We start from the raw sequence: 27,078 nt of genomic DNA on the forward strand, positions 1-27,078 counted from the left end.
ATGCAAAAGAAATATATTGACACATAATGACCTCTAGAAAAAAGTCGCTGAAGTCTTCCAAGAAAAAAGGTTGAACTTTGCAAATTAGCTGTCCTAGCCCTCACGTGCACTTAAAACCCATGCTCTGAACTTGTCTGGATGGTGGCCTGGGTCTGTTTCCCCGGGAACGGAGATCTGCGCTTAATTTTGCTCAAAAGCAGCGGCAAAGCAGGGATCCACACCAAAGGTCAATCTTCCCCGTGGCTCGGCCTTTCACGCCTTGGAAGGAAGTAGACGTCGCTCAGCACAGCCTAGAGCGCGTGAGGGACATGCAACACCAGCACCCGGGATTCCGTATTCGCACAAATGTTTATACTAATAAAATATTCATCAGAGCAAAACGAACATGAAACCCGTGTGCACCCATGGGGCAGCTGGCGGCGGGGTTCACGTTACTTAACTAGTTAACTAAAAGGCACTAACTGGAAACACCAAGAAAGAAAAATACACAAAAGCCAGGCATGTGCACACACCGAGTGTGAGGACGGGACTCTGCTGCCCGTGCAGCCTGCGTGGGAGCCATGAAAGTGTGAGACCTACAACCCCAGTGGCGTAAAAATTCAGACACACAGTGGACATAAACCATAAATGCCCACTCAGAAAACAGGAAAATGAGCCAGTCCCCAGTAGCATCGTTTTTCCACATATGGGCATGAATAACGGGCATGTGGGCCACACTGGGATGAACGAGGGTGTCCATGTCACCCCCCGAGCAATGCGTATTACATTCTCCCAAGGACGCACACCGCCTCCCACCCCCCCCACGGACGCACACTGCCTCCTGTCCCACCACGGACACACCACCTTCCCTCCCACCACGGAAGCACACCGCCTCCCACACACACCCCACGGACGCACACCGCCCCCACGGACACACCACCCTCAGTTCTGCCAGACACACCACCACGTCTCTAGGTTTCCTCCTGTTTGGATGTTCCCACCAGGAACCTGTTCCCCCACTAACAGCTGCCCCTCCTGGATGCTGTTAAACCAGAGCTTCTGTTCCCCATGTCCCGTGTGTTCCAGGCATGGCCAACAGACCCTGTGTGGCACGGGAAGCTGAGGGGGTCCCGTGCTCCCCATCCGCTGGTTGCTTGGCAGTTGTGAGAAGTTCAGTGATGCCAGCACGGTTCTGGGGCCTCATCCACTGACCTTCATCACCTCCACATGGGCAAAGGTCATGTACCAGGCATGCTCGCACTTGGAGGACCAGCTCAGGCCACTGCAGAGCACATGGTTCACTGTCCCCGACCTTCCAGCTTGAGGGCATCAGGCTCCCCCTTTTCTCAAGGCTCCTGGACCCGACCCACATGAGTGCCGCTGCCTCTTTCTCTGCCTCTCACTTCCTGCCTTAACCGCTCCTCCCATCCCCATCACGCCCGTTCCGGTGGGAGACGGAGTTCAGACCCCCACACAGCAAATCCCAACACGCCCATGCTAACCACTACCAGTCCCGCTGCACCGGACACCCTGGAGTGTGGCTGTCGGAACCCGGGATGCTTGTGCTCACTCACGAGCATTTCCTCCGAGGAGGGACAGAGCAAGTGCTAAGCTTGTGATGACCCTCCAGTGTGGCCACAAACCATGGATCTTCATGTCTCCTTTCTACACAGACTGAATACAATTTCATCTTCTCACATCCGTGTTTTCCCACCTGGTGAGCATGCAAACGCGGATTCCTGGACAAACAAGCTGTTCTGTTAATTTTCACATTCACCATCACCACTTGGAAACAAGAATTATCCCAATAGAAGCACAATAATCTTGTTTCCACATTCACAAACTGAGAGTCGCACAGTTAAATACCACTGATGGACAGGACGCTTCCTCTCAGGTTTCTGGTCTGAAAAAAAAAACAACTGCTGGTAAATAGATAAATACTAATTATGTAAAATTTTGCAAAATGCCTCCAGAAAAGTTAAGAAATGATATAACCAATTAGGTCTTTAAAATGCATAAATGCAGCAGAATTTCAACAGTAATTTGTCCGTAACTAAAAGTATCACAAAGATCTTTAAAATGTGGATAGTGGAAGAATAACCGTAGATGGAAATAAAACGCAGGCTGGAGAGCTGGTGCTGGGTAATCTGGGGCTATTTTTAACACATTCAGTTAGTATTTACTCAGCTAAAGTACGTCTTTCCACCCCAAAACTGATTTTCATGTGTAGGCTGACTTTTGGTGAGGGCAGCTTTAAAGGAGATTGGGATATCTAAAAACGAGAACTTAGCCCTCAGAAACACTGTAAGCAAGCACCTCCACAGGGTCACACGTGAGAGTTTCACATCTGATCTCAGGGCCACAGAGAAAGGTCCGCTCCCTCTGCACACGGTGGTTGACGGTCCCCAGCAGAGCAGGAGCCCATCCAGGCTCACACTGGACTAATGGGAAACGAACAGGCTCTGTGCGGTGTACAGCTGTACAGCCGTGACCTTAGACCGCGTCTATGCTCAAAACTACGTCCCGTTGGTTTGGGGGCAGGAGGAACCTCGGGTGGAAGAGCTTCTGCTCCTAAGGTGGACTGGACCCTGGGTGGTCATCACAGCCCCCCCACCACTGTCGCGGGTCTGGCTGCTACAGGTCGGTGGGAGGTGGAGCCGCTGGAGGTGAAGGTGGGTTTCCGTCATCCCCCGCAGGTCAGGACTTGCCCCCAAGCACCACCAGGATGAACACAGTCATCCAGGCTCACTAACCTGCTCAGGAACCCACTGGCCTTGGCAATCAGTGAGGACTCATCATTTATTGTGCGTTTCAGCAACAACTCAGCACATGGGTGAACTGCAAACATCAGACCATGCAAAGTGCTAGCCAGTCACTGTGTAGCTAGCTATCCCTTGTCCTCACGGGACATCCGTTTTCACTCCAAGCGAACCGCTCCCCGTGCTCAGGTGCACAGTGCAACCCCCCGAGAAGCGTCACATGTGGTGTTGGGAGGCGGCCGGCCACAACCAGGCCCGTGCGGGGGCCCTCCCCCAACACCCGGACCCTGCCACCCTTCCACCCCGCCTCACACACGCCCGTGGCAGGGACCCCAGCTATCCCCACCAAGAACAGGGTGCCGGTCGTGCTGCACACCCAGTGTGTTATTTCCTGATCGATCCATCAGCAAACTCCGTGTTTTCTGTTCCAACAGCAACAAATTTGCATCAATGTTCTTACTCTCAAAAGGAGGCAGGAAATTCAGATTCCGGGTTCATATACATCACACTTACTCAGGATCCCAATTCAGATTCCGGGTTCATATACATCACACTTACTCAGGATCCCTACACAAGACCGTCAGCAGCAGCAGAAGCAAGAGGATTCCTGGAAACTAAGACAACACGGGGACCATGAGCCAACCCACCGGCCCAAGGACACCACCTTGACCTAGAAATAACCCTGAGTGGCAAGCACCGAATCAGCAGGCGAACGGGATCTGGGGCCGCAGCCTAAGTCCTGTGTCCCAGAAGCTGAGAGGATGCCTTGACAGCCACAGACTCGCTCAGGGACTCCTGAGGGCACCACAAGGGACGCAGCGCCGAATCTGTCCCCGCCATGGCCTGGATCTCAGTGATCTTGCACTGAGCTCCCACAGTCCCCATGCGAACCCGTCCCATGCCCAATCCCACCCACGGGGTAGACCTCACTTCCCAGGCAGTCGCCAACCCGACAGAGTTGTCCAGAACGCATCCCAGAGACGGCTGTCACACGCGATGACCTTCCCCTACCAGGCTGCTTCTTCACTTCGGGGGTTTCAGAAGGAGAAGACGCAAGTTCAGTCTGGTGGGGTCTGCGGACGGCGGATTGGGGGAGCGCCCCAGCATTGGACTCTGCCCCCCCCCCCCCGTTCCTTGTGCACGCGGCACTCTGCCCGGCACCCTCCTGCCCTCTCCGTGTGGGGTCTACCGTCTCCCGGAACAGATCTCACCGTGAACCCCCTACCGCCAAGACCGACACGTGCTAATCGAGCTATGATGCCCATTCTGAGGCACGTCACTGTATCGGGATGTTCGATGGAAACACAAAGGGAAGATGGAGACGAGCCTTAGGACCCGTGAAGTGTTTTCCTTACAAAGCTCCCTTCCCGCCACAGCCCCGTGTGCCCCTCCTCCACATGCCCCCCACTCAGAGCTCCTGAGGCCAAGGGTCACCTCTCCCCAGCTTAAACCTCAGCAGCCAAAGGGGTGCCTGGGTGGCTCAGTGGGTTGGGCCTCTGCCTTCGACTCAGGTCATGATCTCAGGGTCTGGGATCGAGCCCCGCATCGGGCTCTCTGCTCAGTGGGGAGCCTGCTTCTCCCTCTCTCTCTGCCTGCCTCTCTGCCGACTTGTGATCTCTGTGATCTCTGTCTGTCAAATAAATAAATAAAAAATCTTAAAAAAAAAAAAAAAAAAAAAACCTCAGCAGCCAAAAGTAACAGGTGCTCAACACACGCTTTCTTGGTGATGACGACAACTTCTCATTACACCCAGACCACGAGGAGAAAGGAAAAAACCGTAAGACAAAACAAAATGGGGACAACTTCTAAGTGAAATTTTAAAAGTTTATACTGAAAGCCATTTGTCATTTTCCATCAAGGTCAGAACAAAAACCAGGTCTGCAGACGGACCCGTCCCCAGCAGAGACCGCCCTCTCTCTTCACCAACAGCTCCCTAACACGCCACGGTACACTGACTCTATCCCAAGGCCCCGGCCTGTGCTCACGTAAAAGGTCACCTCACGTGACCAGTGGCTGGTCCATCAGCATCCACCCGACGGACGCTTCCGAGGGCACAAGAGAGAAAGAGAGGGCACGCGCCCCCCCACACGCAGGTGCTGAAGGAAACCCAGCCGCCTCCCAGGGCAGCCGTACAAACACCCCGACGTTGTGGTCTGCGCGGGGAATCCGCACCCCACACATCCTCCAGAAGCAGGGTTGGGGGAAGGCACCGGGGGAACGTTACGCGTGGAGGAAAACACAGCTGCCTCCCTTCTAGCTCCAGAGACAACCGGCTCGCAGTCAGGCCCCCAGAAACCAGGGGACCCTGTTCCAGGCTGCAGCCCCTGCCCAGTGCGGGACCCTCGTGAAGGCCAATGGCAACCCCCAGACCCCCAGCTCTGAGCTCCCCTCCCACCTGACACGATCTCAGAGTCAGTGAAGGCTGTCCTGAGACCCCGCAGTGGCGTGGACCCCGATGGGCCCTCCCGTGGGACCTGACTCGTGGGCACGCCAGTGGCCGCCACGGTGCTTCCTGCTCCCGTTCACACACAGGCTCCGTCCCTCAAGGGCCGAGTCTGGTGAGAGAGTACCCATAGGTTAGGACCCTACACACAGGACAGATCTCCCCGCACCCCGACGGGATGGCTTCCCTCTCCCAGGCGAGCAGCTGGTCTGCTCCCTGACAGCAAGCGCTCTGCTCGCCACCGCCCCCCGCCCCGCCGGCCTTGAAACGCACACATGCCGCTGTCCAGACAGAGGAGGTCGTCGTGGATCAACGGACACTCTGTGTGACCAGAGACTGCCGGCCTCCACATCACTACGGGAACGCCCATGGGGACGCAGTGCCCAGGCTCTGTACACGGTGCTCGCGTGGACCTGCCACATCCCATCCAGTGCCCCGCTCTCCTCCACTCTGCTCCCAGAACGCACACTCTCCTTTGTCAGCCACCCAGCCTCCAGCTCCCGCCGCGGTCACAGGCCCACGCACCTGCCATTCTTGCCCAGTCCCGCAGCCTGCCCCGCATCCTGGGTGCACTCACGGGGGCCTCCGGGAACTCCCTCTGTGGTCCGCAGCCACAGGGAGGCACCGATGGGTGGCGGTGGACTGCGACCCGATGGTACACCCGAAACCTGAACGACTTCGGAAAATGCCAGGATGGTGAGCCCACGAACGCTGCCACGGGGCCACAGGCAGCAGTGACGGCACCACAGCACATGTGCACCCTATTCCTGCGGGGAGACGCAGACGGACAAGCCGCGTGGGCACTGCCCACTCCACAGGCCTCAGAGAGGTCTACTTGGACACAGCACCATGGCCTTCGTCACCAAGCCGGTGTGCGTCGGGCTTGTTGCCCCACAGAACCCGGACCCTCCCGCGTCTGATGGTGCACGAGCACAGCAGGGACAGACACCGCCCCTTGCGGCCTTCACGTTCCTTCTCCGTGGGCAGCCGCGGACAGATGACGATCGCAAGCCACTCGGACCCCCGCCCACTGGGCCCTGCGCCATGTCAGAGGCGGTAGACTCCGCCGCCAACGGCAGGGACCTCGAACCCCCCACGCTGAGGGCCACCAGCTACCTCCAGTGGTGGCTCTCCCCCAAAATCAGCCGTGCGCCAGTCACAGAGAAAGCGCAAAGCTCAACTCCGAGGAAAACGAAGCTTCTCCCCACAACGCAGTCGTGAACAACGGAGGGCAGGATCCCCACACCCACCAGCTCTACAGCCTGGGGAAATGTCAACAGTACTAACTCGGAAGGTCGTGCAACAGGACTGAGAAGACCGTGACCTTCCAGCAGACGCAGGGATCGCTAAACTCAGGAAGCCGCGACCCCGGAAGGTTTTACTACAGGACCCTCAACACACGCAGCTCCGAGACCAGGAGCAGCACCGCACGGGGGGACCACCCTGGAAACCCCGCCCGGAAATGTGCGCCGGAGACCTCCACAAAATCACAAGTAAGACGGCACAGGATGATTTCTTTTAAGATTTTACTTATTTGAGAAAAAGCAAGCTAGAGAGGGAGAGGGACAGTGGGAGGGACGGAGAGGGACGGAGAGGAGAGCACAAGCAGAGGGAGCAGCAGAGGGAGAAGCAGGCTCCCTGCCGAGCAGGAAGCCGATGGGGGGCTCCATCCCCGGACCCGGGATCATGAAGCCTCACCGACAGAGCCCTGCAGGTACCGGCACACGAGGTTCTCTGCTGCAACTCCGGCTCCGGGGACAAGGCCCACGACAGCCCTTTCCTCTCTGAGTCCCCAGGTCAAAGCTGAAGACCCCGCGGGCCCAGAATCCACAAACAGGCCAGCTCGCTGAACTGAGAATTAAAACCCTTGAGGACCCTGAGCCAAAGTGTCCCAGGTCTGAGCGCATCCCCGTCCCCCAGACCCAGCGCCGGCCACACTCCTGTGACCCCGGAGGTCACTTCCCCGGAGGCAAGACGTCGGGGAAGCTGATCCCGGACCCCAGCAGCTGCGGAGAGCACGCCAGCCCGCGCCTCACGCTCGGGTAATCAGCTAACGCGGAAAAGGCTGGGTCTGGGGGCTCCATACACACAGGCTAGCGGGATCCTGGCCGCACCCCCTCACGCAGACTTTCCTCCTCCAGGACTGAGGGGCTCCTCCCCACCCTCCTAGACCTTATTTTAAACAGCTAGAGATTCACGGGGGCCTGGGCGGCTCAGTCAGTGAAGCGTCCAGCTCCTGGTTTCAGCTCCGGTCATGACGTCAGGTCCTGGGATAGAGCCCCATCTTGGACTCCGTGCTTAGCGGGGAGCCTGCTTGAGTCTCTTTCTCTCTCTCTGACCCTCCCTTCGCTCACACACCATTCTCTCTCAAATAAATAAATCCTTTTTAGAAAGTCTGAGATTCCCAGGGAGCTGAGTGGGAGGACACCCCTCCCCCACCCGCCCGCAGCCTCACCAGTCGGTGCACTCGTCCCAAGCAGGGAACACACCCAGACACATCGTCACCACCCAGAGTCTGCAGTTGGCACTAGGGTCCCCTACAGGTTTGCACAAATGCGCAAGGACACATGGGCACCACGGTGCTGTCACACGGCGTAGCTTCCCTGCCCTGGAAGTGCCCCATGCTCCGCCACCCAACCCCTGCCCCGCAGCCCTGATCTTGCCCGGCCCCCACGCTGGGCCTCTCCCAGAGCCTCACGGGGCTGGGACCGCACAGGACGGAGCCTCTTCAGGCAGGCACCCTGTGCCACGGAACACGCACTTCAGGCTTGCGGTGCATGTCTTCAAGGCTTGACGCTCAGTCTTTTAACGTTGAATCGTCCCCCATTGTCTGGAGTAACACACGTTCCTCACCCATCGACCCTGAAGAACATCTCGGCTGCTTCCAAGTTTGAGCAATTGTGAGTACGGCTTCTGGAAACGTTCGTGTGCGGGTCACCGTGTAGACGGCAGCTCTGGGCTCCCGTGGGTGAGCACCGGGGAGCAGGATCGCTGGGCCCTGTGGCAACGGGACATCTAGTTTTGTAGGAAGCCAGCAGACTGTCCCCCGGAGTGGCTGCCCCGGCTGCCTGCCCGCCGGCCACGAGTGTCTCTCACACCCCACATCCTCGCCCTCGGCTGGTGTCAGAGTCCGGGTTTTCCACCGCAGCTCTCCCTGAGGACGACCACCGAGGCCAACTGGGCTTGTGGTCCGGGACGGCTGAGGAGGCTGGAGGGAGGCTGTGGAGGCTTGCGGCCCAGTCACATAGACCGAAGAGGGCTCCCTGGCCAAGGGAGGGAGGCTGGCCCTGGCCAGGAGCCCCATCCTCACCACGGAAGGACCCACAAGAGCCTCTCAAGCTCCCGACAGGGGGCAAATGCCTGTCACGGGCAGGGGTTTTGAACTGAGAAACACAAGGGCGGTGCCTTCAGGGAGGAATCCACACCCTGCCCTGAATCATCTGCACGGCTGTAGGGTTTTTGTTCACCGTGGGTGAGGAGCGCTGGGAGCACACATCAGGACTTCCTAGCCTGGACCTCAGACTCCCCAGGTCAGGAAAGCCTAGCACTTCTAGGACTGAGGGGTAGGCCCGTGGGATCCCACAGCCGCTCAAGGACAGACGCGGACCTTATGCTCAGGGCTGATCCTGCCTCTCCTGGTTCTCACCAGCTGGGACTCCGGGGTGTTACAGACAACGCCCCACAGAGGGGTCCCCGCTCCAGGCCCGAGTTTCCCCGCGGAGGGTCCTGCAGGGGCAGCTCCTAGCCCAGGGACGCTGGTCCAGCAGGCCACACACGGCCCTGGGATGGTCTCGGGCTGTTCTGCACAAGCAGCTGCTTCCAGAAGCGAACAGACGGACGTGTGTCCGAAACCTGAACTGTGCCGTGTGAGACAGAGGACGTGGCGGCGAGCAAGGCCGGACGCCGCTCCCATCGAAGACCACAGAACACCCCAGCCGTCCGTGTGGCCGTGGCAGAGGGACAGCAGCGGCTTAGACACGGATGTGATCAGAAGGAAACCTAGACAAGCACGTAACGGAAAATAAGGCCCGAACAGAAATACGGTCAGACGTGGCCGCCCCAGGCATCTCGTCGATGAAGCGCCTCGGAGGGAGGATCCTGCCCTCCCGCTGCACACGGAGATGAATTCGTGAGGGGAAGCAACAAAACGGAGCCCCCGAGTGTCAGCACCATCTCCTGAAATCGAGGACGAGCTGGGCTCGCCCCCCTGAACGTGCATCATAAATAATCCTGTTTACTCGGAAATCCTAGAGCCTGCTAACCTGACATTAATAATAGCTAGTCTGTGCAAACACTAGCGAGTTTCTGTTTTAAACCAGGAAAAGGTACAGGGAAACCAGCCTGAAGGGCCATCTGTGTTGCCCAGCGTGATACTGTGCACGTCCTTCCACTCGGAAGGAGGAGACACACCTACAACCTGGACGAGGGGCACGTCAAGCTGGAGGCACGTCCACGCTGCCAAGGTCGGAAGGTCGGGGCTGAATCCAAAATGAGCCCAACAAGATCGCCCGCCTGGCACCCAAGTATCCCGCCCACCTCGCCCTGGGTGGGACCCACCAGATGCCTGGCAGGCGTCCCGAGCGAGGCCGGCCCTGAGAACCCAGGGAAAGAGTGCGGGGACGAGTCGTTCTCCACCAGATGTGAAACCCGGGTCCAACCGAGCGGGCGGGTTCACTTGCTGCTTCCAGATTCTCTAAAGCTCTTAAATCCTCAAACCAGAAGGCAGCGTGACCAGGCTGGGCAACGTCCCCGTCACAGACAGCTGCGTGTCACAAGCCATCCAGAACGCCGTTTCTGAGGGACGTTCTTGTAAGTGCAGACAGACGCCCCAGGACCACAAAGACAGACTAACCAGGCCTCCGGAAGGACGACAGTGGAAAACAGACGGACTCCAGACCAGGAAAAGCAACACGTTGCTTCCCACAGGGAGTGCGGACGCCGGAGGGAACGTCTCCGGCTTGAAAGGGGACGTCGGCGTGACAGAGCGGGACCTGGGCCTCCGCGGTCAAACGCAGAAAAGCGCAGGATGAGCCCGACGCGCCTCCCCAAGACGCCGTGCGCCAGCACCCCCCGGCAGCCTCACGTGTGTCTGGATGGTTCGGACGGGCCCTGACCCGCACCCGCTTCCCTCCAGCCGTGCCCGCCCACCTGGAAGCCAAGGGCGGGCCGTGTCCTCCCCCCACCTGCCCGGCCCACTCTGCGAAGAATCCGCAGTCATCCACTTTCCTCACATCTGTACAAAACAAGGTTTACAACATTTTTAGAGATAAAAATCCCCCCCAAAGACTGCCCAACGGGGTGGCTTTCACAGAGAAAGTACATCCCCCCGGAGTTCTCCGCTTCGCAGCACCTGTCGACACTGGCTGCTGCCCGTCCTCGGAGTCGGAACGCACAGTCGGGACTGGACAATCGCAGCCCATCACAGCGAGGATGGAGCTCTTCACCCTGGCCGTTGCTCTCACCTGCGGCCGCGCAGGCTCGCCGGTCTGGCCCCAGCAACAAGCGCACAGGCTGGACCCCACTCCCTGCTCGGGACACGCATACGAGGCCACATGTGCCCCCAGGAGTGCAGAAAGCACTGGCAGGACGCCTGCTCTCCCGGGACGCGCTCGGCCGCTGGTCCGAGCAGGGGCTCTCCTCCACGGGACCCCCTTGCGCACAGGCGGTGCCCATCTCCCTGGGCTCCCAGACGACCAGGAGACCTAGCCAGGCCGCGGCTGGGAATTGGAACAAAACCAACGTCGGTGGCTCCTGACGTGTGCGAGCGAACTCCTTCAGCCGCAAGGACCGCCGAGTCTGTGGGCGTCCAGCCGCATGCCAGGAGCCGGGCGGGCCGCTCAAGCCCACACGTGTCCCCTCACCCGCAGGCAGCTGGGCAGGCAGGGAGCATCCCGCATGCACCCCGTGTGCCGGTGGCGGCAGGGCGGACGATGCGCCCCGGAGCTCTCGCCCACCTCCCCATGGGTCACCTGCAGTCCCCAGCTCTCCCACAGCGGGACGGCACCTGGAAGGCCGCAATGCTGGTCACTTCTGACTCACAGTGCTCGAGCGAGTGGCCATCGTGGAAGGACGTGGTCGCTCGTCAGGGACAAGGAGGAGGTCCTGCTACGACTCCCCGTACACCCCAGGTCTGCTCCCGGTCAGAAGAAATCGGCGTCCGAGCTCTTTACTGGCTACCCGTTTGCTTTGTTTCTGGTTTTAGTCCTTAAAAGACACAGAAGCTATTTCTCAGCGGGCGGCCTTTACTCCTGCTTGTGAATAAACGAGCTGACAGACTCCGGGAGGGAGGGAACCAGTAAGGGACAGACGCCCAGACTCGAGGCAGGAGGCCCGCAGGAGTCCGGGTCAGCAAGAGCACAGAGGGGAGGACGGGCTTTGCTCTTCCTTGTCCCGTGAATCAGCGGGGTGCCCAGACGCACCCCTTCCGCTCCTGTTACAGTTGTCTTTTGTGCTATTATTTTAAACTGCTGATGCCTCTGTGCTGGGGAGACCTTTCCTGCTGGCAGAACCGTCTCCACCACTGGCCGCCGCAGGCTGGGCCCCCAGCTGGGCCCCCCCGACCCCGAGTCAGTTTTGGACCTGACTTACACGGGATTGTCGCCAAAGCTCTCCAGACAGGGCCGGCCCTGCCCTCTGGCTGCTACCTTGCAGGAGCCCCCGTGACTGCGGCTGGGCCTGGCCCCAGGCCCGGAGACAGCAGGTCATAAGGTCAGCCCAGAAAGGTCCCATGGTGCTACGGGGGAGGTGACCCTGCTCCCTGGGATTCGCCATCTCGTGCCGGCCCGATCGACACGTGTCCGACAGCAATGCATTTCTCGGCCGTAAAGCTGAGGCCGGAAGCCCTTGTCGGTGCCTTGGTTTCTGGATGCGCGTGCGACTGAGAACAGCTTTCTGGACTCAGGACTAACCTGCGGAGGGACTGGGCTCGGGCTTTATTTACAGCAGCGGTACCCGTTTCATAACCACTCTTGTAATCAGAGCCTGAGGTCAAAGGGAGCGATCGCAGGGCCGGTGTCTGGGCGGCTAGAAGAGGCGGGGCCTCATGGGGACCCCAAATGTGCGAGCACTGAAGACAAGGAGAGAAGCCTACTAGTTTGGCGGCAGAGAAACAGGGCTCCTGCGTGCTGGATGCCACGGGACAGCCCTGTGCCTCCCGTGCTCACCCAGGGCTCACTCTGCTGCCGGCCGAGGCTGCTTCCACCAGGCCGGCGTAGACCGAAGGAGAGCCACGGTCGTGTGCAAGGAACCGTGGTCTGAGACACGCACTTCCAAGGTGGGTTCAGGAGGCACCCGGGGATGGCCTCCTCTGTGGGGCAGCAGGCCTGCACTCCGGCGCAAGGAAGGCTGCAAAGTCTGGACGGCAGAGCTGGATGCCCAATCATACAACGGTTCCTGGGGACCACGAGGGTCGCCCCAGCGTGTGGGCTCCTGCTACGCTGCACGAGAGCCAAATTCTGTGACACACGTCAACCAGCAGATCACGGGCACCTGTGACTCTGTGACTTCTCCCACAGACACAACGGGCGAACACAGGGCTCCCCGAGCCTCCAAGGGACCGGCCCCGAGCCTGAGATCTAACAGAGGCAGCTGCCTCTCAGAGGGGGACTGGTCATTCTTGATCTAAACGACGAAACACACTTTCTAAACCAGAGGAAGCTTGAGGCTCCCTCCCTCCTGCATCTTCCTCCACAACAAGATGGTCTGAAACAGCCGTCCACGGGTCAGTCCACGAGCCTGGTGGGAGGTCCGAAGCCAGAGCCCAACTGCCCCACAGACACCGATCCGGGATCCTCGATCCACTGGTCCTAGGCCCCCTCTGCAGGGCCTGTATCTGCCCCTGCCTCTCAGCACAGGAAGCCCCAGTAACTCACCCCATGGGAGCAGAGCAGAAAGACAGCTTCACCTGTGAGGTTCGCTCCCGAGGGGGTGACCTGCCTCTGTGCTTCCTTCCAGGCAAGTGTGTCAGAACAGTGATCCTGGGAAAGGCAAACGAAACGGGTATTTTCCACTGGAAAGATCTGCCTTGGTCCATTTAGAAATGATGTTTCTTAAATTCCAGATCAACTGCTGGCGGCAAGGGCAGTAAATCCACGACAGCTGAGGAAAGGCGGCAAAGGAAGGAAGCTGGTCCTGGGGCTCGGGTCCTCGTCGATGTAAGTTAGAAGCAACCTGGTGTCCTCGGTGGCCAGCGGCTCACGTCTGTTGCACGCCAGGCTCCCAGCTCCCGCACGCCACGCCGGGCCCCTTTGAGCACCTTCTCTGAGGGGCACTGCTTCCCACGGGTCAGGAGGAGCTGATGTGCACGCGGCCACCAAACGGGCCCCGGGGCTAAAACAAAGTTCAGTCCTTCAGAACCGTTCGCACTCCTCCAACTGGACAGCCTTCTCAGACACGGTGCCCAGGACTGACGTGTCCAGCACAGGCTCCAAGACAGGAGCACTGCAACTGCAAAATGTCCTTTTCCCCAAAGTCCAAAGAAACTGAGGGTTCGAAGTACTAAGAACGTTCTGAACAGCTTCCTCGGGTGTCTGGCTGGCCCCGTAGGTAAAGCCTGTGACTTGTGGTTGGGGCTGTGCGTTGGAGCCCCACGCTGGGGGCAGAATTCGCTTTGAAAACAAAAATCCTTTGTAATATCCACACACCACAGAGTGCAAACTCACTTCTTGGGTGCTCAGTAATGAGGGAAGCATCGACCCGTCCTACCGACATACTGCGGAAGATGCCGCTGGTCAGCCCAGACCTCAGACCGCCTGGGCACGCAGCTCCCTCCTGTACAATCACATGGCCCTGAGATAGACAGGCACCACTCTGACACCGTCCCCCTAAGGGACATGTCCTACCCCTTCCCCTCCTTCCTGCTGGCCGGCCCTGGCTGCTGGGCCATCAGTGGGACAGGAGTCTGGTCAGGGGAGACCACACCTTACAGGCACAGACCCCCACCCAGAGTCTTATGTAACAAAAGGCCTACTTCCTTTACCTTGAAAACCTCAGACAGGACAAAAGCGTTCTGCTGACAGACAGCGTCTCACTCCCTCGGGGGTTTTGCGTCACGACAAACAGAAGGAAACGGCGCCCTTCTCTTTAGGAGACTGAGTCCAGCCGAGAACTCCCGCTGCTGTGCCCTGTGGCCTTAGAACTACCCTCCCTCATGGAACAGAGAATCTCTTCCTGGTTGTGGGGAGCCTGGTGGCCAACCTAACGCCCCCCTGAGCCCTGGGAGTCCACAGCCCGGGGTTCCCAGGCCACTGGACCAGCGCGTCTCTCCAGCACCACCGTACGCTCCGGAGACAAAGGCCCCCACAGACCTTCCATCCCTGGGCAGCACCTGTCCAGAGCCGCGTGGTCCAGATAATGATGTACTTGCCTCCAGAACCATCTCTCAGGGCAGAGCCAGGCCTGGAGGGGAGGGACACGGTGGCCGCCGTGAGAGGGAAGCAGAGCCGATCACTGATGCGCCTGCCCAGCCCCCACTTCTACTGGTCATCGGACCACCACTGCTCGAGGGGACACTTACGTCCAGGATTTCTCGCAGAAGCCCCCACAAGGTCAACAGCGGGGGGGAAACTCTTGTGACAGACGAAGCCTCTCTCGCCTCGCTCACCTGGAGCTAAGGACCGTCAGCACACTGCATTCTGCAGGGATGGGGAATGGCTACGCACACACGGGGACAGCCAGGATGACCAGCACAGGGACCACAATGTCCACGAACCCGCTGGTTCCTCTTCACTCGCTGTTACCGCTCCAACCACGCAGGATAAAACAGATCAGTCCAATGCCAGATGTGCCAGCGGCCCACGTGGGCTCTGGCCACACTGTTCACATCAAATCTGAGAAGGCACAGCCTTGTCCTGAGGGCTGCCACCACGACCATCAACTCGGTCCCCTCAGCTCTGGGGCCAGGAGGCTGTGACCCCGGCGGGCAGGGCTACACTCCAGCCACGGGCCCGGGGAGACGACTGATTCCCCGCTCCCAGCTCCCAGCGTGGCTGCCCCTCTGTCTCCATATGGCCTGCGTGTCGCTGGGACTCAGAACCGCCCCTTTCTGAGGACACCAGGCACTGGATGCAGGAAACCTCACGTGGGAGCCCCACCTCTGCCGGGCGCCTTGTCCACTCCCACTCACAGACAGCGGGACATGGGGTAGGACCTGACACGGCCCAGGGACCGTTCTGGTGAGCCCGGGAGGCAGGGACAGCCATGGGCTAGCTGACTCAGCCTTCCTGCCAGCGTGTAGCTTCCACATGACCAGGGAGGAGAAGGTGTGCGCATTGGGGAGAGCAGGTAAAGGCCTGAAAGCACACTCTTTGCCTTCAGCTCCTGTGGTCCTCGTTTTAATTTTCAAGTATCTCCAAGTCCCCACCTACACATCATCAGGTAACGCGGCAGTTTCTCAGTCTCTGCTTCTCCCAGGGTGGATGACGTGCCATCAGGAGCCCGCGCATTTGCAATAATGGGGGAGGAAGCGAACGTTTCGGTCCCCAGGTCTCAACGCTGTGTGTCATGAAACGCCCACCAGGAACCTACCGACGGAGAGGAGGGCCTTCCACAGGGTGGGGGCTGATGAGGACACCGAAAACCCCAGTCGCATGCACAGGAGGCCACACAAGAGGGAAAGGGAGAGGACATGGGCCACGCTGGGCCTGCTGTGGGGTCTGCTCTGGGGTCTTTCTGTGCAAGTTTTCTGAGGTGCACATCCCCCCAGGGCACCATGTAAAGCCGCGTCTGAACTCCCATCCCTAGAAACATGCCCTGTGACGCAGGCACGGAGCCCAGCCACCTCCCCCCAACGCAGCCTGTGCTGGCAGCTCCCCCCACCCAGGCCGCCCGACGGGACAGGGCCATCCCCACTCAACCACGTCCTTGTTTCTCCTGGACCAGGAACAAAGCGAGCCGGGGAGTCAGGGGCCTGGAACCCAGGCCCCGTGGGCTCAGTCCTGCAGCATGAGGCTCCCGTGACGACAGCCCCAGGGTCTCCACAAACACCAGGACCCTGAGTCTGTGGCTCGGCCCCTCTGCAGTGAGGACAAGGGGTGATCATTACGGGGTGTCAAAGCCTGGAATCGTGAAGAGGTAGAGATGGCCGGCCGTGCTCAGACCAGCCTAGAGACATGCTGTCTGTGCTCGTTCCTGGACGTCACCTGAGAAGCTCCGTCTGAGAACCTCACGGCACCCAGGAAGGGGCATGAGCACTGTACGGTTCTGATTTATAATTCAAAAAAGTTTTTTTACAAAAAAAGATTGTGCCTATTAGTAATTCTACCAATGGTATCAAAATAAGCCTGGCTTAATGTGGTTTGAAAAATATGCCAATTAGAGGGGCATAGACTATTACTGTTACTAGTGAGCAGCAGACGTAAACCGTGACGGAACTTTCTCTGTGACGGAACTTTCTCGCTGACCTTCCGTGTGACCTCGGCCAGAAGTGCTTGTCCGTGACACCGTCCGAGTCCCCCAGCATTTCTTACCAGTTGGAACGAACCACTCCTACAGTATTAACCCCTCATTCGCTGCACTGGACTTTTCTTTTCAGATTATTTTATACAGTTTTATCCCCCCAACAAAATGCAGGAGAGACGAGGAGCTTGTAAAAAGGAAAACGTGACACCAGCTCAAACACCACACCTACAGTTGTGCACAGGTCACAGCGTAGAAAAGACACACGGGGGTTTAATTGTTTGGGCTGGATTTGGATGTATAAGGTTTTTAAAAGGTTCTGTAACACAAATCTCAGTAATTTTTATTAAAGATTTTATTTATTTGTCAGAGAGAGAGAGCACAAGCAGGGGGAGCAGCAGAGGGAGAGGGAGACGCAGGCTCCCCGCCAAGCAGAGAGCCCGATACAGGACTCGATCCCAGGACCCCGAGATTGTGACCTGTCCGAAGGCAGACGCTTAATGCCTGAGTCACCCAGGCGCCCCAAATCCACGAATCTCTTCCTGACACGCTACTTTCTATCTGTTCATCCGGAAATCTGTCCCGGTCCGGAGACTTGACACGTGCTGATCTTTCCCACACGTGTTCCATGTTCGCTTTGATGCAAAAGATAAACCAGAGTGTGATTCTGTCCAGTCACTGAAAGTTTACACCTCAATTCTTAAAACTAAAACTCTTACAGAAATCTCACGTGCACTACAAGAGGGCAGTCTGGTGTTTAAAAAACCACCTAGAGTTTCGGGCACCAGCAATGTTCTAGGTTAAGGGGATAAGGCAGACTTGCGAGGTGCAAGGAGGTGGGATTTTACAGGTCACCAGAGTGTGGAACCCAGCACAAACGCACGCCTTCCAAACGCCCGGCAGCCCGGCGGGTCCTGGAGAAGAAGCTGGAGGTTCAGAAGAGCCCCAGCCCGCACTTCCTCTGCATTCTCGGGGTTTCAGGAACATCTGTGCGGCCAAGGTCAGCCACCATGACACCGAACACAACAGGGGCAAACGGGGGAGCAGACCGCACGCTTCACACTAAGTGGGCAGGTGTGGGGTCGCTGAAATCATGTGTAGGTTTTCAAACCGACAGACGGACACTCAGACTCGCGTCTCCTTTCAGGGTGACAAGTTGATCATGAACCTCACGCACGTGTCCCCGTGTGAGGGTCTCAGACACGGGCAGCTTCACAGAAGCACGTCCAAGCTCGGCAGAGGCCCCCACCGCCCCTGCCCACGCTGTCGCCAAGGGCTCAGCCCCCAAAGGCTTTGCCTCCAAGCTACCGTCCAAACTGCCTACAGGATTCAAATCCCACTCTGCGAATCTCACCCCGGGACAGCAGGCAGCGCACTCCCCTCCCGTGACCGGGGCGTGACGGGGCACGTACACAGGATTGTGCCGCGCAGCGCGGAGAACGGTCGCCTTCCTCGACGGACATACCTTCAGCGCGTTCCCCAGCTGCGCAGGTGGGCAGCAGCTCATGCTCCCGCACTCCCAGCTCTCACGCCGGGAAGCACACGCGGACGCACACGCACACGCGGACGCACACGCACACGCGGACGCCGTCACCAGGCAGTGGCTCCTCACAGAGTCGACGTCGGACACCGCACGGCTGTGGTTCGCAGACGCCTGTGGCCGAGCGCGGAGCCCAGGAAACGCGAGCCGCAGCATTTCAGTCAAAACCCTCCGGAGCCGAATGAGTCGCCTCTGGAAACGACGCGACCAGGAGCGGGGAGCCCCAATTCTGACCCTATGGATAGCTCAGATAATCAAACACTTGCTTCTTAAATTTGCGTTTTTCCGCACACCACTTAGAAACCACTGCGAGTCTCCCGGTTACACAGATTACGGTCGCTGAAAGAGAAACCGCAATTCTCAGTGCCACAAGGCCCCCGACAGCAACCCCGGGCTGACGGTCAAACGGTTCCAGGGACGAGGCTGCTGTCGAAGCAGAGCCCCACCAGGACCGTGCGGACGACAGCCCCCAGATGGCCTAACGGGACGAACCGCCTGGGACGGGACAGAAGGGGCAAGTGAGGACGAGGAGGAGGAGGAGCCGTGGGGAGGACGCGCACGCCAGCGCAGGAAGGCTCCCCGTCGGCAGAAGGGGTGAGCCGCCCGGGGAAGGAAACCAAGCAGACGCCATTGTCTTCGCCCAGCTCGTCGGGCCGGTGCGGCCGGGGCTGGCACAGTCAGCCCGTTAGCTGCTCGGCCTCCGCGGGCCACAGCAGGACCCCACGCGACCCCGCAGACATGTCCCTCCAAGCACAGGCTTCCCTACACGCTCCGGTCGCGAAGACGACGTCCACAAAAACCTCCACATGGCTCTGATCGTGGCCAGGTGTGGCAACGACCGGCAGGCAGGGAGCGTCGGCCCCGTGACGCCCCCCAGGCTGCTCTCCTCAGAGCATCCCTAGCGGCAGTGGCCAGTGGTGGGGGGCACCACGGGATGGTTCGGCCGGCGTCTCCCCGGGAGCCGCCGGGCAGTGTGGCCCTCAGGACACACGCGGGAGCCGCTTGGTCCCCGTCTCCCCCACCCCAGTGACAAAGATAAGAGCAGCAAGGTCACAGCGGGAAGGCACCGTCCTCTCCCCTGAGCCCCGACGGTGGCCTCCACGCTTGTCAAGCTCAGGCCAGCAACCCGGGCTGCTCTCCTCGGAGCCCACCACGGCCACACGCCTGTCGTGGCCGCACTGTGACCTGTGGCTCGAGCAGCCCGGGGCCTGTGTCACCCCAGCTCGAAGCCTCCCTGGGTCAAGCTTCCCACGAGCCGTCCTGCCAGCACTGCAGCCCCCATCTGTGGTCCCAGCACTCCCGTGGCCTACTTCAGCACAAGGGGACACGCGGAGCACACAAGCTGGGCAGCCCCGTCCGAACCTTGCGGGAAAGACGTCCGTGATTACTCGGGCAACTCTCGCTGCCACGGAGATAAAACGAACACGGTGCCTAGGCGACGTGCGGCAGTCTGGACGGCCGCCGCAGAGAGACTCCCTTCTGTGCAGGATGCAGCTTGCGTTCATGGGCCGGCCCCTCCGCACGGAGGACCGCACGGAGTTTTCATGTCAGACAGAAATAGCTTAGCACGGCTCGCTGCACCCGTGATGCCAAACGCAGTTAAAACCCCGTGAAGACGGCGCACGTTCAGTGATTTTTAGGACAGGGTTTCCATGGTAACGAGGGCTACATGCGGTGCCTTTCACGTTCTAAAATATCCACACCAGCAAGGAAGGACTGCATTTCTTTAACTGAAATACCATGTAGAAACCACAAAACCCCGTCTTTAAAAGCATGCGATTCAAGGATTTTTAGGACCTCCTACGGTCATGCAACCAGCCCCAGGAACTCCAGAATCTTCTCCCCGCCCACAGAAGAAAGCCCACAACCACTCCCAGCCACCTCCAGGCCTGGCCACCACTCACTGCCTTGTCTCCGACGAGTGCCTGCTTCAACATTTCCTGTAAATGGGGTCATACGACACGCGACCGCTTAGGCTCGTTCCACTCGGGAGAGCTCCCGAGGTCCTCCACACTGTGGGAGCAACTCATGGTCCACATGGACCTCCTCTTGTTCGCTCCTTCAGCCGCCGGAGGACGTCTGGGCTGTTTCTACTCGTCAGCTATCATGAATAATGGTGCTACGCACATTTTTGAGTCAGTTGTGTGTGTGCACATACGTTTTCAAGTTTTTTGGGCATATGCCCAGGAATGAATTTCTGGGTCACACGTAATTTGCTGACATACTGAGGAAATGCAGAACTTTGCGAAGCAGCCACACCGTTGACCCTACCCCCGCCCCACGCGAGGGCTCCGACCCCTCCACGTCCTGCCCAGCCCCCGTCACAGTCCTGAGCGTGGCTTACAGATATCCTGGTGGGAGTGAAGTATTATCTCATTGTGGTTTTGATTTGCATTTCTACAAAGACAAATTATGTTGCACATCTTTTCATGTGCTTTTTAAGTCCCTTGTCTATCTTGGGAGAATGTCTATTCAAAACCTTTGCCTATTTTTAAATTGGGTTCGTTTTCTTCTTACCGTTAAGTGGTAAGACTTCTTCATGCATTCTGGATATTAGACTCTCACTAAATTTCATTTGCAAATGATTTTCCCATTCTGTAGGTTGTCTCTTCTTTCCTGAGATCATTTGAAACACAGTTTTAATTTTGTTAAAGACCAGTTTACTTCTTTCCTTTGGTTGCTTAAGCTTTAGTGGTCATACTCCTGGGGAACCAGGGTCACAGCAATTTTCACCTATGTCCCCTTCTAAAGGTGTTCTGGGCTGAAATGTGTCCCCTAAAATGCATATATGGAAGTTCTAGATGCCCAGGACCTAGTTATGAGACTAATAGGAGTAAGAGTGGGTCCATAAAAAAGGAAGGAAGGTAAACTGAGGTTACTAGGTGGGCCCTAGGCCTATCTGACTGGGGTCCTCGTAAGAGAGCAGGACAGACACACGCACAGAGGGACGACCATGTGAAGACACGGTGAGGGGACGGCATCCACACTCCCAGGAGAGAGGCCACGGGAGTCACCAGCCCTGCCCACACCTGGACCTTGGGCTCCCGCCCCCAGCATGTGGGACAGTAAGCATCTGTTGTTTCAGCCCAGAGTCTGGGGTGCTCGGTGACAGCAGCCCTAGTAAACCAATACAAAGGGGTTTTTTTTTTTTTACAGTTTGTCCTCTTACATTTGATCCATTTTTGAGTAATTTTTTATAGATTTTACTTATTCGAGAGAGCGAGAGACCAAGCACAAGCAGGGGGAGAGGGAGGGGAAGAAGCAGGCTGTCCGCCGAGCAGGGAGCCTGAAGGGGACTCAATCCCAGAACCCCAGGTCATGGCTTGAGCTGAAGGCAGACGCTTCACCGATGGAGCCCCCCGGGCGCCAGCTAGCGCACGGTGAGCTGGGATCTAGCTCCCTTCCTCTGCGTGCGGGCATCGGACGCACCAGAACCAGCTGTGAGAAGACCATTCCGTCCGCCGCCTGGCCTTGGCAGGACTGGGGTTTTGTAGCGAGTTTTAAAATTGCCAAGTGCTGGTCTTCGAATTTTATTCTCTGTCAAGACTGTGTGGGCTTTTTACTTCATTTCTCACCTTCAGGGAATCTGAAAGACTGCAGGAAGGGCTGACCTCGCGCAGTGAAAGTTTTGGCCGTTGTCCCAGGCTCCTGGGAGCTAAGTGCAAGGCCCTGCGGATGTCCTACCCGATCCAGGGCTCCGGTGGGCCGACAGGCTTGGGCTGCGTCAGCTATCAACGCCAGCGGCGTGGGTTACACAGGGCCTTGGCTAGTCTTGACCCCGGGAAGGGCTGGAGGCAGAAGTCAGGCACGTGGGCGGTCCGCTGCACTGATAAGCACTCGGGGTACGAGGCCGGGTGAGCTCCCGCTGACCACTGTCACGCATGTCGGCAGAAGAGGTCCCTGCGGTCTGCAGGCCCCACAGGCAGGGGCAGAAGCGGGTTGGAGGCCCCGCGCCCAGACCTCCCGCAGCCCGCTCCCTGTGCACGTCCGGGTGATGATTTGATCCTGTGGCCTTCCTTTTCCCGGGACCCACCGTCGACATGAACAGTCCTCTGGGTCCTCACAAACCCTGGAACCTGAGGGTGGTCCTAGGGACCCCTGGTTTGCTCAAATTTAAAAACAAAGAAAGACCTCCGGGCACGGATCCACTTTCACTCCGAGGTTCCCTTCTTCACTGTGCGAAGCCCCATTCTGGCGGGACCCGAGGCTGTCGGGGAGCCTTGCAGTACGACGTCCTCTCTGCGAGCGCGCACCTTCCAACAGTTCGGTGTCACCTGGTGACTTCCAAACACCATCTGCAGAAAGTAGACTCCCACGGAGGGCCTGTACACGGCGAGCGCCCAGAACACAACATCCTGCGTCACGGAAAAAATCATCCCTTCACCGTGCTGCCCGCCAAGGCCGGTGGTTTTCAAACTGCACCCTTAAAGTTACTGAACGTCACGAAGCGCCGTCATGTGGGCACACCCACGGATAGCCCCCAAATGAGAAATAATAGGAAAACTTTACGTCTGTGTGAACGCGTTTTTAAAAAATTCATTCCATGTTGATAAGCACCCTCAGAGGATACAAAATTCCCAAAATGACAAAGGTTAGGGGTTAGGAGGCAGCGGGCGTCTTGGCCGCAAGCTTCTAACGACTGACCTGACACGGGACACCAGGACCGTCATCTCTGGTCTGTGCTGGTTGTGGTAGGTCGATTGGGAGTGTATGAAGAAAACAGGGCCTCACGTTAGATTTGAGTCGGAAGAGGCAGAGACGCCTCATTTTTCCCAGACAACTTTCGGTATCACCTGTGACGCGACATCAAATTGAGTAACTGACACTTCCCTGAGAGGCTGTTTGGAATACGCAGTACGAAATCCTACCAGGAATCTTCAGTTTCTTTCAAGTTCATTGCCCACCTTGCACCAACATGATTTTGTAACCACACACCAGTCATTCAGAAAACCCGAATTTGCTAAATTAAGCACAGTTCCCGAATGCTGACACTGTTCACATAACGTCAAAAAAAACCCCATATGTAGGAAAATCACCTCTCTAAAATTTTAATATCCACTTGAAAGGTCAAGTTTTATCGCTGGGGACAAATGATAGGTCTTCTTTCTTGAACTGAAAGAGTCAATCTATTCATTTATTGAGAAAACACCTGCAAGCACCCCAGTCTAAGTAGAGGGAGTCATCCTCTCACTGAGAGAAAGGCAGCTCCGTGGACAGTGGCCGGTTCAGCTTGTCCAAGTCTTTGTCCTTGGATGTGGCCGACGCAGCTCACGCAACGGCCCGACTTACTGCTCGGAATAGGAGACAGGAGTGTTCCGTGTTCACGAAACCAAACTTCCACCATTTCGTCAACTGTCTTTCGGGGTGAAACGGGCCTTTCTTGTTCTTTCTTCCTGCGAGTGTGTGCGGGGACAACGCCGTCAGCCAGCCCCGGTCAGCACCACCGGCTCAGCGGTCGGCCCCGCCGGAAGGTCCGCGCCGCGAGGAAGACAATGGCCGGTGTAGATCTCTGTAGTCTCTGCCAATCTCGCGCACACTGAAGCGGTGACGAACTGTGTCCTGACGGGGGCAGCCCGAAGACTCCGCTGCCACCAACACGCTCGCTCGACTCGAGTTCCAGTCTCCAGACTGTGTTCCATTGAACAAAGACGCTTTCATGAAACCAGATTCCTTCTACTGGGTCATGGGACCCGGATCCATTAGGACTGGGTTCAACGGGTCACAACAGAAATCCTGAAGTTCTTCAGGATTTGTTCTTGCTCACACAGACACAACTGGGGGGCTCCCCCCAGCCCAGAGCCCCAGGCATGTCCCCTAATCCTCCAGGCCGTGGTAGCCACTCGCCTCCGGCCACCAGGGAAAGCAGGTGTCCACACCTCAAAAGCCTCCCAGAGCCGGCAAACATTTCCTCCTTCACCCCGTCCCACGGCCCATCCCGCGGCCACAGCAGGGCGGGAGGGTCGGAAGCAATCCCACTCTGTGGTGGCTGTGGCAGGTGCGTGACCGACCTCGGGGTCTCGTAAACGAGGGGAGGGGTACGGGAGGCATGACACTCTTGGCCCATGAGCTGAAGGCACACGGCCATGAGCAGTGACCAGGCACTCTGCACACAATACCTCGGGGATGAACAGAAACAGTGTTATTTCCTCCGTGTTATAAACACGAAGCCTGAGATCCAGACAGAAGAGACCGTGCTCTGCCAACGGGCTCCTGGAAACCCTGAGAGGAAGACGCCCGCACATGGAGCTCTGCCCCGTCCGCGGGACCGGGTGGACACAGGCCCCTCCTCAGCGGGGCCGCGGCACCCTGCCCGCCTCCTCCCCTCCACCCCCGCGCCCCCTGGGCCTGGGACCCTCGTCCTCTCACTTGCTGTGTGCTCTCCTGCCCGACGGAGCTCCAAAGCCAGGCCCGCGTGAAGCCTGTTGCCCGCTCCGAACAGGGACAGAGTGGCCAGTGTGCGGACGCTCTGTCCACACCCTGGACACCTGCTCACGACCAACCATGGCGAGCGGCCCCTCCTCCCCGGCCACACCCCCGGGCCTCGGGGTGACTGGAGGCCACTTCCAATCTGCCCAGCGGGCGAGTGTGCACCCCCGACAGGCAGGGCCCCCGTGCAAGTGGGAAGCTGCCCTGGGCCGGGGACACGTGAGCTTCTGGAAGCGGGTGGTGACAGGGCGGAGGGAGGCAGCGGCCACGCTTGAGACCCCAGGATGACAGAAACGCTGGCACCCAGACGCGGGGGCCACCTGCGCGGAGATGCGGGCGACGTTGTCTAACTCTAAGGGAACGGAGCAGCTCGTGCCACTGTGTGCATTCAAAACAGGTACAAACGGGACACACTTCTGAGACCAAAGACAGGAGGCTGGCAGGACAGACGCGGAGAGTTCGACTGACCCTGGAACCGGGAGGGAGAGGCTGGCGGCTGCTCGGTCCCACCCCACCCAGACGACACAGGTGTGACGGCTCACTTGTGCTTTCTGCTCGATGCAAGACCAGGAGCGCAGGCTGTGCCTCCAGCTGTCCCCAGATGAAAAGTCCGTCTCTGTGGAACAAGGTCGTCACGGGCACGCATCTGCACCCCTCACAAGCCTTCTCAGACGTGTTTTCCTAACCGCTCCTGCCTCTAGGAGGCCTGTGGGGGACACAGCCCCTGTTAAGCCACTGGTCAGACCTCCCCAAGGACAAACACCCGTGGACACTGCATGTCACACACACGCGTGTACGGACTCTCGGAGCCAGGAGGCACACGCACAGGCAAACGAGGCTCCCACGCTTACCCGACCCCCGACAGCAGCCAGGAGGGGTCAGTTCATGCAGTCCGCACCCAGACACCGGGGCCCCCTGCCCCCCAGGAAGCCGCTGGGGGACCTCTCACCCGGCCCTGCGTCTCGCCCCAAAGCTCACAGCAAGCACAGGTCTTCCCCATGGAGCCGAACCTCTGGGGGTACCGACCCCAAACACCTGCTACACGGGCTGCGGTACCACCACCACAGGCACCCGCTGCTTACGAAGGAGACCTCATGACCACACGCAACACCGCGACCTCCGGAAAGCCATCTTCCAGACCAGATTGTCCCAGCAGCAACCACGAGTGACAGTAGGCTACAGTGAACCAAGATGGTCTGGGACCTGCGGTGATCCCGAGCCCAGGGCCGCGCTTCCATCGCCCGTGGAACATCCCAGGGGACGGCACTGTTCGGGGCCCTCTCAAGGTGTAGATGTAGGAGCCACCAGTGCCTGTTTGCTGTGGCACCAGCATTCTCCCCATTTAAGGGAATCCGAGCTCTTACGACAAATGGGTCCCGTAGGGACTCGGCCTCTCGAAAGTCTTCCCTCGTTCCGTATCACACACACCCGCGCATCACCCATTCCACGCCCAGGAAAAGGGGTATGGAAACTGAAGTCGTAGAAAAACAGAAAGAAAATAAAATTCCCAGCCTCCTCCCCTACAATTTTTTTAAGTCCCCTTAACATTCAGGGTGATCCCCAAGACCTGTGGTGATGGGGAAACGGGACTGCACAGGTGCGGGCACTCTCCTCCCTCCTTCGCATAAGAGCTTCCCTGCCCATTCTCGATGCTGAGCGGCCCCATCGCAGGGCCTGCTGCCCGTCCTGCCGCCCGTCCTGCCCATAGAGCCCAGCGCACACCAGGTGCCCCCGACACAGATGCAGGACAGACCGGACACACCCCATGGTCACAATGTCCTGCACACACAGACAGAATGGTGGTCAGGGGTCCGGCCTCCACGTCGACACTCAGCTGTCCTGGCCTCCGTTCTCGAGCACACTTGGCACTCCAGCAGGATCCCAAGTTTCTTCATGGACTTCTTTTTTTTTTTTTTTTTAATATTTTATTCATTTATTTGACAGACAGAGATCACAAGTAGGCTGAGAGGCAGGCAGAGAGAGAGGGAGGAGGAAGCAGGCTTCCCGCTGAGCAGAGAGCCCGATGCGGGGTTCGATCCCAGGACCCTGAGATCATGACCTGAGCGGAAGGCAGAGGCTTAACCCCCTGAGCCACCCAGGCACCCCTTCGTGGACTTCTTAAAGGGGAGAAGGTCTTGGTTTCGGACCCACGCCTGGAGCTCCCGCCTCCTGCTAGGTTCGGTCGGGTCCAGCACACATGCACAGTCCCTTTAAGGAGACCCTGCTGCCTTCCAAAGAGAAAACTCGTGGGACCAACAGTGACGCGCGGGCAAGATCCCCCCCAACACCCCCAGCATGTGCTGAGCCCGGATCACACAGTAAAGAGAACAAGGCCCCACACAGAGCTCAGCACACGACTTTCAAACTCCTCTAGAACATTCCGAGTGCTAACTGATTGGAGTTTGGTCTCAATGACCGGGACCGTCTTCTGGGAAAACTGAGCTCTGCCCACGTTCCGTGGAGCACAGAGAAAAGTTAGCCCGTAGTTATCATCAGCACCGGACTCCGCAATGAGTAAGACAGATTCAAGGCACCGT

This window comes from Enhydra lutris, unplaced genomic scaffold (assembly GCF_002288905.1).
Source record: "Enhydra lutris kenyoni isolate GAN:26980312 unplaced genomic scaffold, ASM228890v2 scaffoldscaffold61, whole genome shotgun sequence".
Taxonomy (NCBI): Eukaryota; Metazoa; Chordata; class Mammalia; order Carnivora; family Mustelidae; genus Enhydra; species Enhydra lutris.